Below are 10,295 nucleotides of genomic sequence, written 5' to 3'. Positions count from 1 at the left end.
ACAGCCTGCCAGCCTTAAGCAAGGCAGTGAGAAAGCTGTTCAAATGCCCTTAATCTTCTTGGAAGTGCTCAATTCTACTTATTTTAGTAGACTAAGTCCTTTAAAGGCGATACTTGGTCTCTTTAGAATGAGTGGGTAGGTGAGTCCATAGTCCCTTTAGGTGACAGAGGTTTGGCCATGCTTTTTTCCTGTTTTCCTGTCACTGTAACACCTCCAACCTTCTAGGAGCTCACAGGGACTGGAGCAGAAGCAAGCCCTGGAATGGGCTGTCCAGGGGGCTGGTGGAGTCCCCATCCCTGGAGGTATCTGAGATGCTTGGATGTGGCACTAAGGGACATGGTTCGGGGATGGGACTCGGTAGGTCAGGTTGATGACTCAACTTGATGACCTTGAAGGCTTCTTCTAACCTAGATGATTCAGTGATTCTATGGAAGCAGCCTGAAGCATGAAGGAAGCCCTGCCTTGGTCAAAGATAACATGGCACCTGCTTAGTTCTAGTGAAACAATTACTCAGGGAGCTCCTTGGAGTGCCCTCACCACCTGCCTTAAAGCCCAAAGCCCAGTAAAGAAGTAGAGATGGGGCAAAAGCATTCTGAAAAAAACTACTTGCACAACAAAATTTAGGGTTATGACTCTTATTTGCCCCAATTTTCATTAGCCATCACTTCCTGCTTCTCTTTTTTCTAAGGGATATGGGCTGAGCTCCAGAGAACCCTTTAGAGGGTTGCTTTATTTTTGACAAAACCTGAGCTGATCCTTTTGTTAAATTGCAAAACTAGAAGAGAGCTGTTTTCTAAAAGGCTCTATAAATAACTCACATAGGTTCAAAGGCCTTTCCAAAGCTGGAAGGACATCAGCTCACCCCTCGCATTTCTTGATGCGTACTATATTGTGCTTTTTAGTAGAAAGTAAACAAACTAATGTCATTTTAATATGTTTTTCTTGGATCACTTTGGTCCTGGTCAGAACAGGCCTTGAACTTGTAGCAGAGAAGGGGAGGAACCAAACACAACTTCTGCAGCCGAGGTGGCACGTCCAGCCCCTCACACCAAGAGCTGCTGGCTGCTCTTTATGCCTCCATCAGAGTTTCCAGCTCGACTGTGTTTTGTCACAGCGGTCTCTGTTGTTTGTTGCTGAAATTACAAAATGCAACTGTTGAAAATGGGTGGCTAAACAGGAAGGACACCCACCCCCAGCTCTACAAAACAAATAAACAGCCCTCTGCGTTTTGCATTTATAGATGGACAAATGCAATCAGCTCAGGAAATGTGATTTCCTCCCCTTTGAGGCACACCATGAATTTTGACTTATTTTAAAAGAGCTTTGGCCGTCGAGTTAAAAATGTCAGTAAGAGTAGGCTCATTCATCAAGTACATCAAAAACGATGACTCTGTGGGTAAGTTTTTGTCGGGGTGGTGCATGTGCCGAGCTGCTTGTGGCTGCCTTGAACCCTGCGTGCTCCCCACTGTTCTGAGCTCTGGGTCATGGAGCAGCTGCTTGTTTTCTCTTTGCCTCTTCTCCTGAGGCAAATCTCACTCTTTTGAGAGGGTTTTGGACCGTGTTACACTTCAGACATCTTCTTTCTGCCTCCTGCTCTGATACTACAGCCCAGGTGGTGCGAGATGCCTCTGAGGAGGCCACACGTCCAAGGGGAGATTTTCCTTGGCCAACGCTCAGCCCAAGTTTGTTGAGAATCCCATTGACAAGTGAGTGAGTGTTTAAATATTGTGGTGCACTGGCACCTTGGCCCTTGCCTTGCCAAGACAAAGGGCTTTGGGTACTTGAGTAACTGCAGCTTTTGTCCTTGGGGCTTGGCACGCACGCCTGTGGGGCCTTTTGCCCGTGGATGACCATGTGTAATTTGGTTTCCCACCAGAACCTGAACATGGTTTTCAACACAGGCTATCTCTCAACTTACTTTCTTCCAGTCTTTTTATAGCTCTCTCGCCTAAGTGGAATTTATTTATATTTTTTTTTTGGATGTGGCTGGAGGTGTAAATCCAGATGGCTGTAACTCCTGAAGGGGCATCAAGCTGTCTGTGCCGCTGCACCTCAGCACTTGCATTGTCTGTGTGTAAAGCAAACACCACCATGAGCCTTTTTAAACCTCAGAAACTGAAGTCATTTTATTTGTTGGTGTGTTTTTTTGTTTGTTTGTTTTTTGTTTTCCTTGCTTATAACCAATTAAATGGTTCTTGTTTAAAATAGCTGGCTCATGGCAGTAGGTAGAAACCTACAATCTTTCCCTTACTACACCCTTTTATATTTAAACCTGCTATTTTTAACCCAATGGTGGGACTCAGGGTTAATGCTCGTTAGATCTGTGTCTAGACAGTTGTGAAAAACAGGAAACGAATTACATTAGGGTATGAAAGGAGAATTTAACCTTTTCTCTCCTAGCTAACATGGGACTGGGTGAAGTATTTTATATTGTGAAAGTTTAAGGAAGTAGAAGATGAAGGAAAAATAATAAAATAAAGTAAAAAAAAAAACAACACTGGGTTTCCACAAGGCCCCGTGAGAATTATTTCACAGAAAATAACGAGCCAGACTCTGCCCCCAGCTACACCCAGGCAGTAATTCTTTTCCTGTGCTCTCTGGGGAAAAGCTGTGTTTTATTATTCCCTGCTTCTTGTGAACATTTGAAGGAAAAGAGGCCGGGTAACCGGTTTCACACACACACACACAGAGTAGAGCTGAAGGTAGCACGGCCTCTGCGTGCTCAGTGCTAGGCCTCACAGTCTGTAACACACCTGGGCACCTTAAACCCCTTCTCCTCAGGCTAGAGCCTCAAGGTTTTTTAGTATTTGTGAATTCAGTTCGTCTTTATTTGAGAAAGAAACCCTGAAAATGCAAATTTCCCTTGCTTGCGCCTTCAGGAAAGCCCAAGGCCTTGAAGGCCCCAGCGGGCAGCAGGGCAGTGCCTCTGCTACAGTACAGGATGGGACCCCATTTATCTCATGCTCCTCATCCCCCTCGTTTGAAATGTTCTGCCTGAGCCAAATGTCCCTGTGCATGCTGTCAGCCTGCCAGAAACCCCTGTCCCCGAGGCACAGCGGCGAGGCCTTGCCCTGCCACCGGCCTGCCCTGCCCGACTGGTGGCAGCAGGGTTAGCGCCATTCCTGTCCTTCATTTTACTGTGATCCTCTTCTTATTTTGAAGGCAGATGTGGCTGAAGTGTGCAAATCCCTGAAGCAGTACTGTAGCTAATTTTATGGCTTCTTTAGCCATAAAACAAAAACAACAACAAAACCCAACACCAAACAAGCAACTCCCACGATGGAACAGTCTAAAGAAAGGATGTTAAGCAACACAGTATTAGCCTGTGCTTTTGTCAGTGTTTCCACTGCCAGGTTGTCTTCCTAAAGGAACCAAGCTTTGGCATGGAAAAAAAAATAAAAATAAAATCTTGAAATGTTTCCAAAGGGCTATGTGATGGGGTGACAATGGGAGTTAAAATGACTAACAGCGCTGCAAATTTTGGCCCAAAATCCCGTAAATGTTGCCAGGCAGCAGCAGCCAAGGTGTGAGCATTTCTCAGGAGGCGCCAACTGCCCATGGGAGCGATAAGGGCACATGCACACACATTACGTGCAAATAATTAATAGAAGAGGTCTTTTAGATGCTGGGCGCTGCAGCATGAGTAATGGAGGTCAGTAATTTCTTGTCAGCAGCAGCTTTTCTTGAAGGAAAGGTTTTAAGACATGGCTCATCCTGTGGTGGGGAAGAAATCTTTCTGCATTAATCATGAACTTGTCTTTTTCACGAGTGTATTCTGCTGGAGGTAAGCACACCCTGCCTGACTGTCTAAAGCAACCAGAAACAGCATTTGATTTCCAGAGGAGGTGGAAATCTGAATAGAAAAGGACACAGGTGTTCTGAGGGCCTTCATTTTAGTCCCTCTCCATGAGCACGTGTAACCCTTGAAGTTTCTCGGAGCAGGACACTGGTGGAGGAAGGCTGTCCCAGCCATTTCTCCCAGCTGCCATGCCAAGCAGTGCAGAGGCCATGGAGAAAGCCCTAAATGAGGGATTAAGCATCTAATTCCTCCCAGTAAAACACCACTGGTTCATATGGCAGGTAGGGCACTGTAACCCCCTCCAGGTCCCCTCTTCCCACCCTGCTGCTGGGACCAACATGGGGGGAAAACGGTGCTGCTACCCCTGGTCTACAGCCAGGCTGGAGGTACTTGGCCTTCCTCTTCTCTTCTTCCTCTGCACCTCAGGACCAAGCTGCTCGAGCTCCGTTTACTGCGTAGCAGCTCCCTGGAACAAGGCGTTTGAAAACATCTTCTGGCTAGACACATACCTTAGCATATTAGAAGGTATTTTTAGTACCTCTGGCAGAACAGATCAAACTCAGCTTTCAGCTCTGCTAATAGAACCCTGTGGACTTTGCTGGCATCGCCTCGTATTCGTACCGAGGTAGCAGCTGAGCAAAGTTTACTAAATAGTTGTGTTTACTTCACACGAGACAAAAAAAAAAAAAAAAAAAAAAAAAAAGCAGAGAAAAACACCAGAGGGGTTCCTGACGTACAGCAGGCTGGAGTTTTTGTGCTAGGAGCGTGGCTCGGGCTGGTAGATGCTCCGTTTGCTGAAGAAACAGCAGCACACAGCAAGGGCAAAACACGCCGAACGTTGCCGCCCGAGTTTGTGATGACTTTGTTTTTGCACGGGGATAAATATAACCACGACCATTTCATCCAGCAAAGCACTCTGTGATGAGTACATGAGTACAGTATAAATAGCCTTACTGATTACAGGAGCTATAAACACGGGCTGGAAACCCTTGTTCCCCCCTGCAAGTCGGAAGCCATGGCAGCGGAGGGAGGTTTTACAGCTAAATCGTTAAAAGCCGTGGCAGAGTGGTTTTTCTGGAGGGCTCCGAGCGTGAAGCTGGTGCTCTGCCACCCGACCAGCCATGCCAAGGCGGTGGGAAGCGTGCCACCACAATTACACACTCGGAAGAGGGGAAGGCCGAGCTAACTACCATATTCTTAGCGTGTAGGCTGGTTAAAAAAAAAAAAAAAAAGTAACATATAATGATTCCTGCCTTATTGCAGTGTTTGGCTTCCAGATATAGCCCTGCATGGGAAGGCAGGTATGACGTTGGAGGGAGCCAAATGAGCATTTCCTGCTTTTAAGTCATGTAATGTCAGGAATCTGGCCCGCTGGAAACACCCTGCTCATCACACCCAGCAATGCCACCTCCCTCAGGCCTGGCGAGCACCGGTCCACAGCTCAGGTCCTTTGCATGCTGATTTTCAGCAGCACGAACCCGAGCTCTGTGTGCCTCCCGCATGGGAAGCGGCTTAGCTCCCCCAGAAACTCAGGGACTTGCCAGAGGCCTTAGATAAGTAGGCAAGATTTGTTTTAGCCGCCCTCAGCATCCAAGGTATTTCCTACTGTAAGAATAAGGAAACATTGAGGACGCTTCAGCTGCCATCTTTGTTTATCTTAGGTCAAAGCAGGGAGATTTTCCAGAACCGCTGCTGCAGCTGCGCTTCGAGAGGCTGCCCTTCCAGTGAGTGCTTCTCTGCTGACACCATGATGACAAAAAAGCCTCGCTCAGATCTTCGCTGAGCTCCAGGGGCAAGGGCGCAGGCAGCTGCTGAGCAAAGCTGCGCGGATGCCTCCAGACACTCACTCCCCGGGCATGCCTCATTCACCTTGACCTCGGCTGGGCCAGGAGGGAGAAGAAAATCACCAGCGCTCGCTCCCTCCAATTTCTGAGCAGGAAATTACCGCAGGCGGACGTGGAGATGGGTTTCACGTTGAGATTCCCCGGGCCTGTGAATCCTAAGTGCCCTAAGAGGGCAACCCCTCAAAAGGTGGAGCCAGCTGGGGTTTTCACACCTCCTGCCTGCTCCTTGCCGTGTCCTTCAACCCACCACCCGCGTTTGCTGGAAAGGCAAGGGGAAAAGGAGAAAACAACCTCACGGCACTGTAAAACGGGGAAATTCGGCCCAATTCATCCTAACAAGGGAAAAGCAGATCCTAGAGCTGACCGTTTTCACAGCAGATGGTTTCACAGCATGCGTGAGGTCCTGGCTGGATGACGCCGAGCGGGCGAGCAGGGAAGGGCCCCACAGGCCAAAATGTTCCGACCCGGGCTCTGATCCTGGAATCTGATTCATACGAGTGCAGCCTGGTGCCTCCCAGCCGCTCTACTTAATGGTGCAGATCGGATTGCAGCCTCCCGGGTGCCTAAATTTAGCCCCCCAAATCCATATATTGATTAGTTTGACATCCTCAAGTGCCACGCACCCATTTCGGTAGGAATTACGAACGCTGGTCCCATCCAGAGGCTTAGTTTGAAGGCCTTGGCACGCTCCTCGATGCCCTCAGGGGCCCAGGCTGACAAGGGCAACACGAAACCCGGTGCCCCAACCCCGTGAGACACAGATCACCTCTGCACCGCTGTGGGATGATTTGTTTTGAGCTGTAACAGCTCCTGGCACGCCATGCTGGAGGGGAGCTGGCCGCACGCTTGCTGCGTGCCGACTGCTCTCTCTGCTGGCCAACTGAAAAATGTTATTTCCACGAGACGGGCCTGCAGAAATGCACCGACCGAGAAAATGCGTGTCAGAAAAATAGAGCTTTTTTTTTTTCCCCTAAAGTCCCAAACAGGCATATAAAAGAGGTTGAATTGAATAAATGGTATTCTTAACGAAAAAGAAGCAGTGGAGGAGAAAGAGGCAGGACAGACATGGGTCTTCTGTCCCATCCCAGCTCACTGCATCCATAGTTTGGTGGAAGTGAGAGGACCGACCCGTGGAACAGGGTGCCCCCAGCGTGCATGTAAGGCCATCAGGGCCTTGCCCTAACATTTTCAGTAGCGAACGTTGTAGTGTTGGGTTACTGGAGAATTTGCAGTGACCACCAGCACACACAAGCCAGGAGAGAGTGGGACTGTGAGGAACTTTTTTCTGTTTGTTCAGTGCCTAACTCAAGGGTGACCGAGTCCAAAAAGCCACCACACAGGGACTCTCAGCACATAAATACTGTAATAGGAATGGACTACAGAAAGTCAGGACTTCTCTGTGGGAAAGGATAAAGAGTGATTAAAGAGAAAAAGGAACATTTCTTCATGCTGATTTTTAACTTCTACATTCTGAATAATGGTTTAACTGCGAAGGTCTTCTATTCAGACTAATAACGGGAAGAAATTTGCCCAAAACTTTGAAGAGCAAAAGTTTTGATTCCAGGAATGCTCCTGCTTCCTCATTGCCTGTCATTCCCTTTTAAGTGTGAAATTTTCCAGTTGCAATGCAATGAGCTGACTGTGGTTCCATAGGTAAAGATGCATTTAGGATACCAGGTTTTCAATATTGTCTTGAAGTGGATAAGAAGAAACACATTTTTGCCTCAGTGATATTTTTTTTTCCTCTCCTTTGCATGCAATGAAAGCTTCCTGTTGTCCGCTCAACACAGGCATCTTCTTCACGGTAGCTTTTTAAATACAGTGCTAACAACACAGCTCTTTGTTCCCTTCTGTACATCTACTGAAACACAGAAGACTAGGTGCCAGGCGTAGGTCAGTCTTGGAAAAAGCTGCCACCCCTAACACACTGACGGAAACATCAGCATTGAGTTGCACCTGGCTCACGATTTGCCAGTGTTTGCCAAGAAAGCTCCATGGTTTATATGGCACAGATAGATCCTGCAACAATTGAGAAAAGTTAGACTTGGAGTACTGTGTCCAGCAGTTCTGGGCTCCCCAGTACAAAAAAGACAGGGGTCTCCTGGAAAGAGTCCAGCGGAGGGAAACAAAGACGATAATGGGGCCTGGAGCATCTCCCCTGTGAGGAAGGGCTGAGAGACCTGGGGCTGTTCAGCCTGGAGAAAAGACTGAGAGGGGATCTCCTCAATGTGTATAAATAGCTGAGATGTGGTGGACAGAGGGATTTGGCCTTTTCAGTGGTTTGTGGGGACAGGACAAGGGGCAATGGCCACAAAATGGAGCCCAGGAAGCTCCGCACCAACATGCGGAAGATCTTCTTCGTGGTGAGGGTGATGGAGCACTGGGACAGGCTGCCCAGGGAGGTTGTGGAGTCTCCTTCTCTGGAGATATTCAAGGCCCGTCTGGATGCCTACCTGGGCAACCTGCTCTATGGAACCTGCTTTGGCAGGGGGGTTGGACCCGATGATCTCTGGAGGTCCCTTCCAACCCCTACAATTCTAACAAAAAGGACTGGTTCATATTCATTCTGGTGCCTCAGTGGTGGAAGACGCTTATTGGACTGGCCTAGAAACCTGAAGTAATGTGCTCAGGAGTGCTAGCTAGCATCCCCAAAACTCAGCCTGGGGCTACATCAGGCTGGTGGCTGGTCACCAGCGGGGTCCCCAGGGCTCCGTTTTAGGGCCAGTTCTTTTCAATGCTTTTATAAACAATCTGGATGTAGGACTAGAAGGTGTCTTGAGCAAATTTGCTGATGACACTCAACTTGAAGTTGTTGACTGTTGAGGGTGGAAAGGCCTTGCAGAGAGATCTGGACAGATGGGAGAGCTGGGCGATCACCAACCGCATGAAGTTTTACAAGAGCAAGTGCCGGGTCCTGCACCTGGGACGGGGCAACCCTGGTTATATGTACAGACTGGGAGATGAGGTGCTGGAGAGCAGCCCTGCAGAGACAGATCTAGGGGCGTTGTGGTTGACAGCAAGTTGAATATGAGCCAGCAGTGTGCCCTGGCAGCCAGCAGGGCCAACCATACCCTGGGGTGCATCAAGCATGGCACTGCTAGTCGGTTGAGGGAGGTGATTGTCCTGCACTGCTCTGCGCTGTGCGGCCTCACCTCGAGCACTGTGTGCAGTTCTGGGCACCACAGTACAAAAAGAACATTAAACTGTTGGAGAGTGTCCAAGAGAAGAGCTACGAAGATGGAGAAGGGCCTTGAGGGGAAGACATATGAGGAGTGGCTGAGGGCACTGGGCCCGTTCGGCCTGGAAAGGAGCAGGCTGAGGGGAGACCTCATCGTGGTCTACAGCTTCCTCATGAAAGAATCATAGAAACACAAGCTTGGAAAGGACCCACAGGATCATCTAGTCCAACCATCCTTCTATTACCATTACTACCCACTAAGCTACTAAATCGTGTCTCGTGCACCTTGTCCAGGTGCTTCCTGAACACCGTGAGGGACGGTGACTCCACCACCTCCCTGGGCAGGCCGTTCCAGTGCCTCACTGCTCTCGGAGAGAAAAAGTTTTTCCTGATATCTTATCTAAATCTCCCCAGGCACAACTTGTGGCCATTTCCTCAAGTCCTATCATTAGTTATCTGAGAAAAGAGGCTGACCTCTCCTCATCACAACTTCCCTTCAGGAAGTTGTAGAGTACAATGAGGTCTCCCCTGAGCCTCCTCTTCCCCACACCAACCACCCCCAGCTCCCTCAGCCGCTCCTCACAGGACTTGTGCCCCAGGCCCTTCCCCAGCTTCGTAGCCCTGCTCTGGACATGCTCCAGGGCCTCGATGTCCTTCTGGGACTGAGGGGCCCAAAGCTGAGCACAGCACTTGAGGGGCGGCCTCACCAGATCAGAGTACATGGGGACGATCACCTCCCTGCTCCTGCTGGCTGTTCTAATGCAGGCCAGGATGCCATTGGCCTTCTTGGCCACCTGGGCACACAGCTGGCTTGTGTTCAGCCGAGCAGCGACCTTCCTCTTCCTAATTTTCTAGCCAATCTGCCCCAAGCCTATGGCATTGCATGGGCTTCTTGTGGCCAAAGTGCAGGACCCGGCACTTGGCCTTGGTAAACCTCACCCCATTCAACTCAGCCCAGCAGTCCGGCCTATCCAGGGCCCTCTGAAGGGCCGCCCTACCCTCAGGCAGGTCGACACTATCTCCCGGCTTGGTGTCTGTAGTGGGTGTCTGTAGTGGCAAGGTTTTGGGGGCAGGGGGCCATAGGGGTGGTTTCTGTGAGAAGGATCTAGAAGCTGCCCCATGTTTGGTAGGGCCCCACTGTTTTCCAGAGCTGAGCCAATAAGCGATGTTGTTTTGCGCCTCTGTGAGAGGGAAAGACAGGGAAAAAAAATGCTGCGCCACACAGCAGCTGGGAGAGTGAGAGGAGTGAGGAACGGCCTTGCAGGCGCCAAGGTCAGTGCAGAAGGAGGGGGAGAGGTGCTCTAGGTGCCGGAGCAGAAGTCCCCTGCGGCCTGTGGTGAGGACCATGGTGAAGCAGGATGTCCCCCTGCAGCCCATGGAGTACCACGGTGGAGCAGGGTTCCACGCTGCAGCCCGTGGAGGAGACCACGGTGGAGCAGGTGACCTGGCAGGAGCTGCTGCCCGTGGGGGAGCC

The sequence above is a fragment of the Aythya fuligula genome, chromosome 2 (assembly GCF_009819795.1).
Source record: "Aythya fuligula isolate bAytFul2 chromosome 2, bAytFul2.pri, whole genome shotgun sequence".
NCBI classification, from domain to species: domain Eukaryota; kingdom Metazoa; phylum Chordata; class Aves; order Anseriformes; family Anatidae; genus Aythya; species Aythya fuligula.
This window is presented reverse-complemented; position numbering follows the sequence as displayed.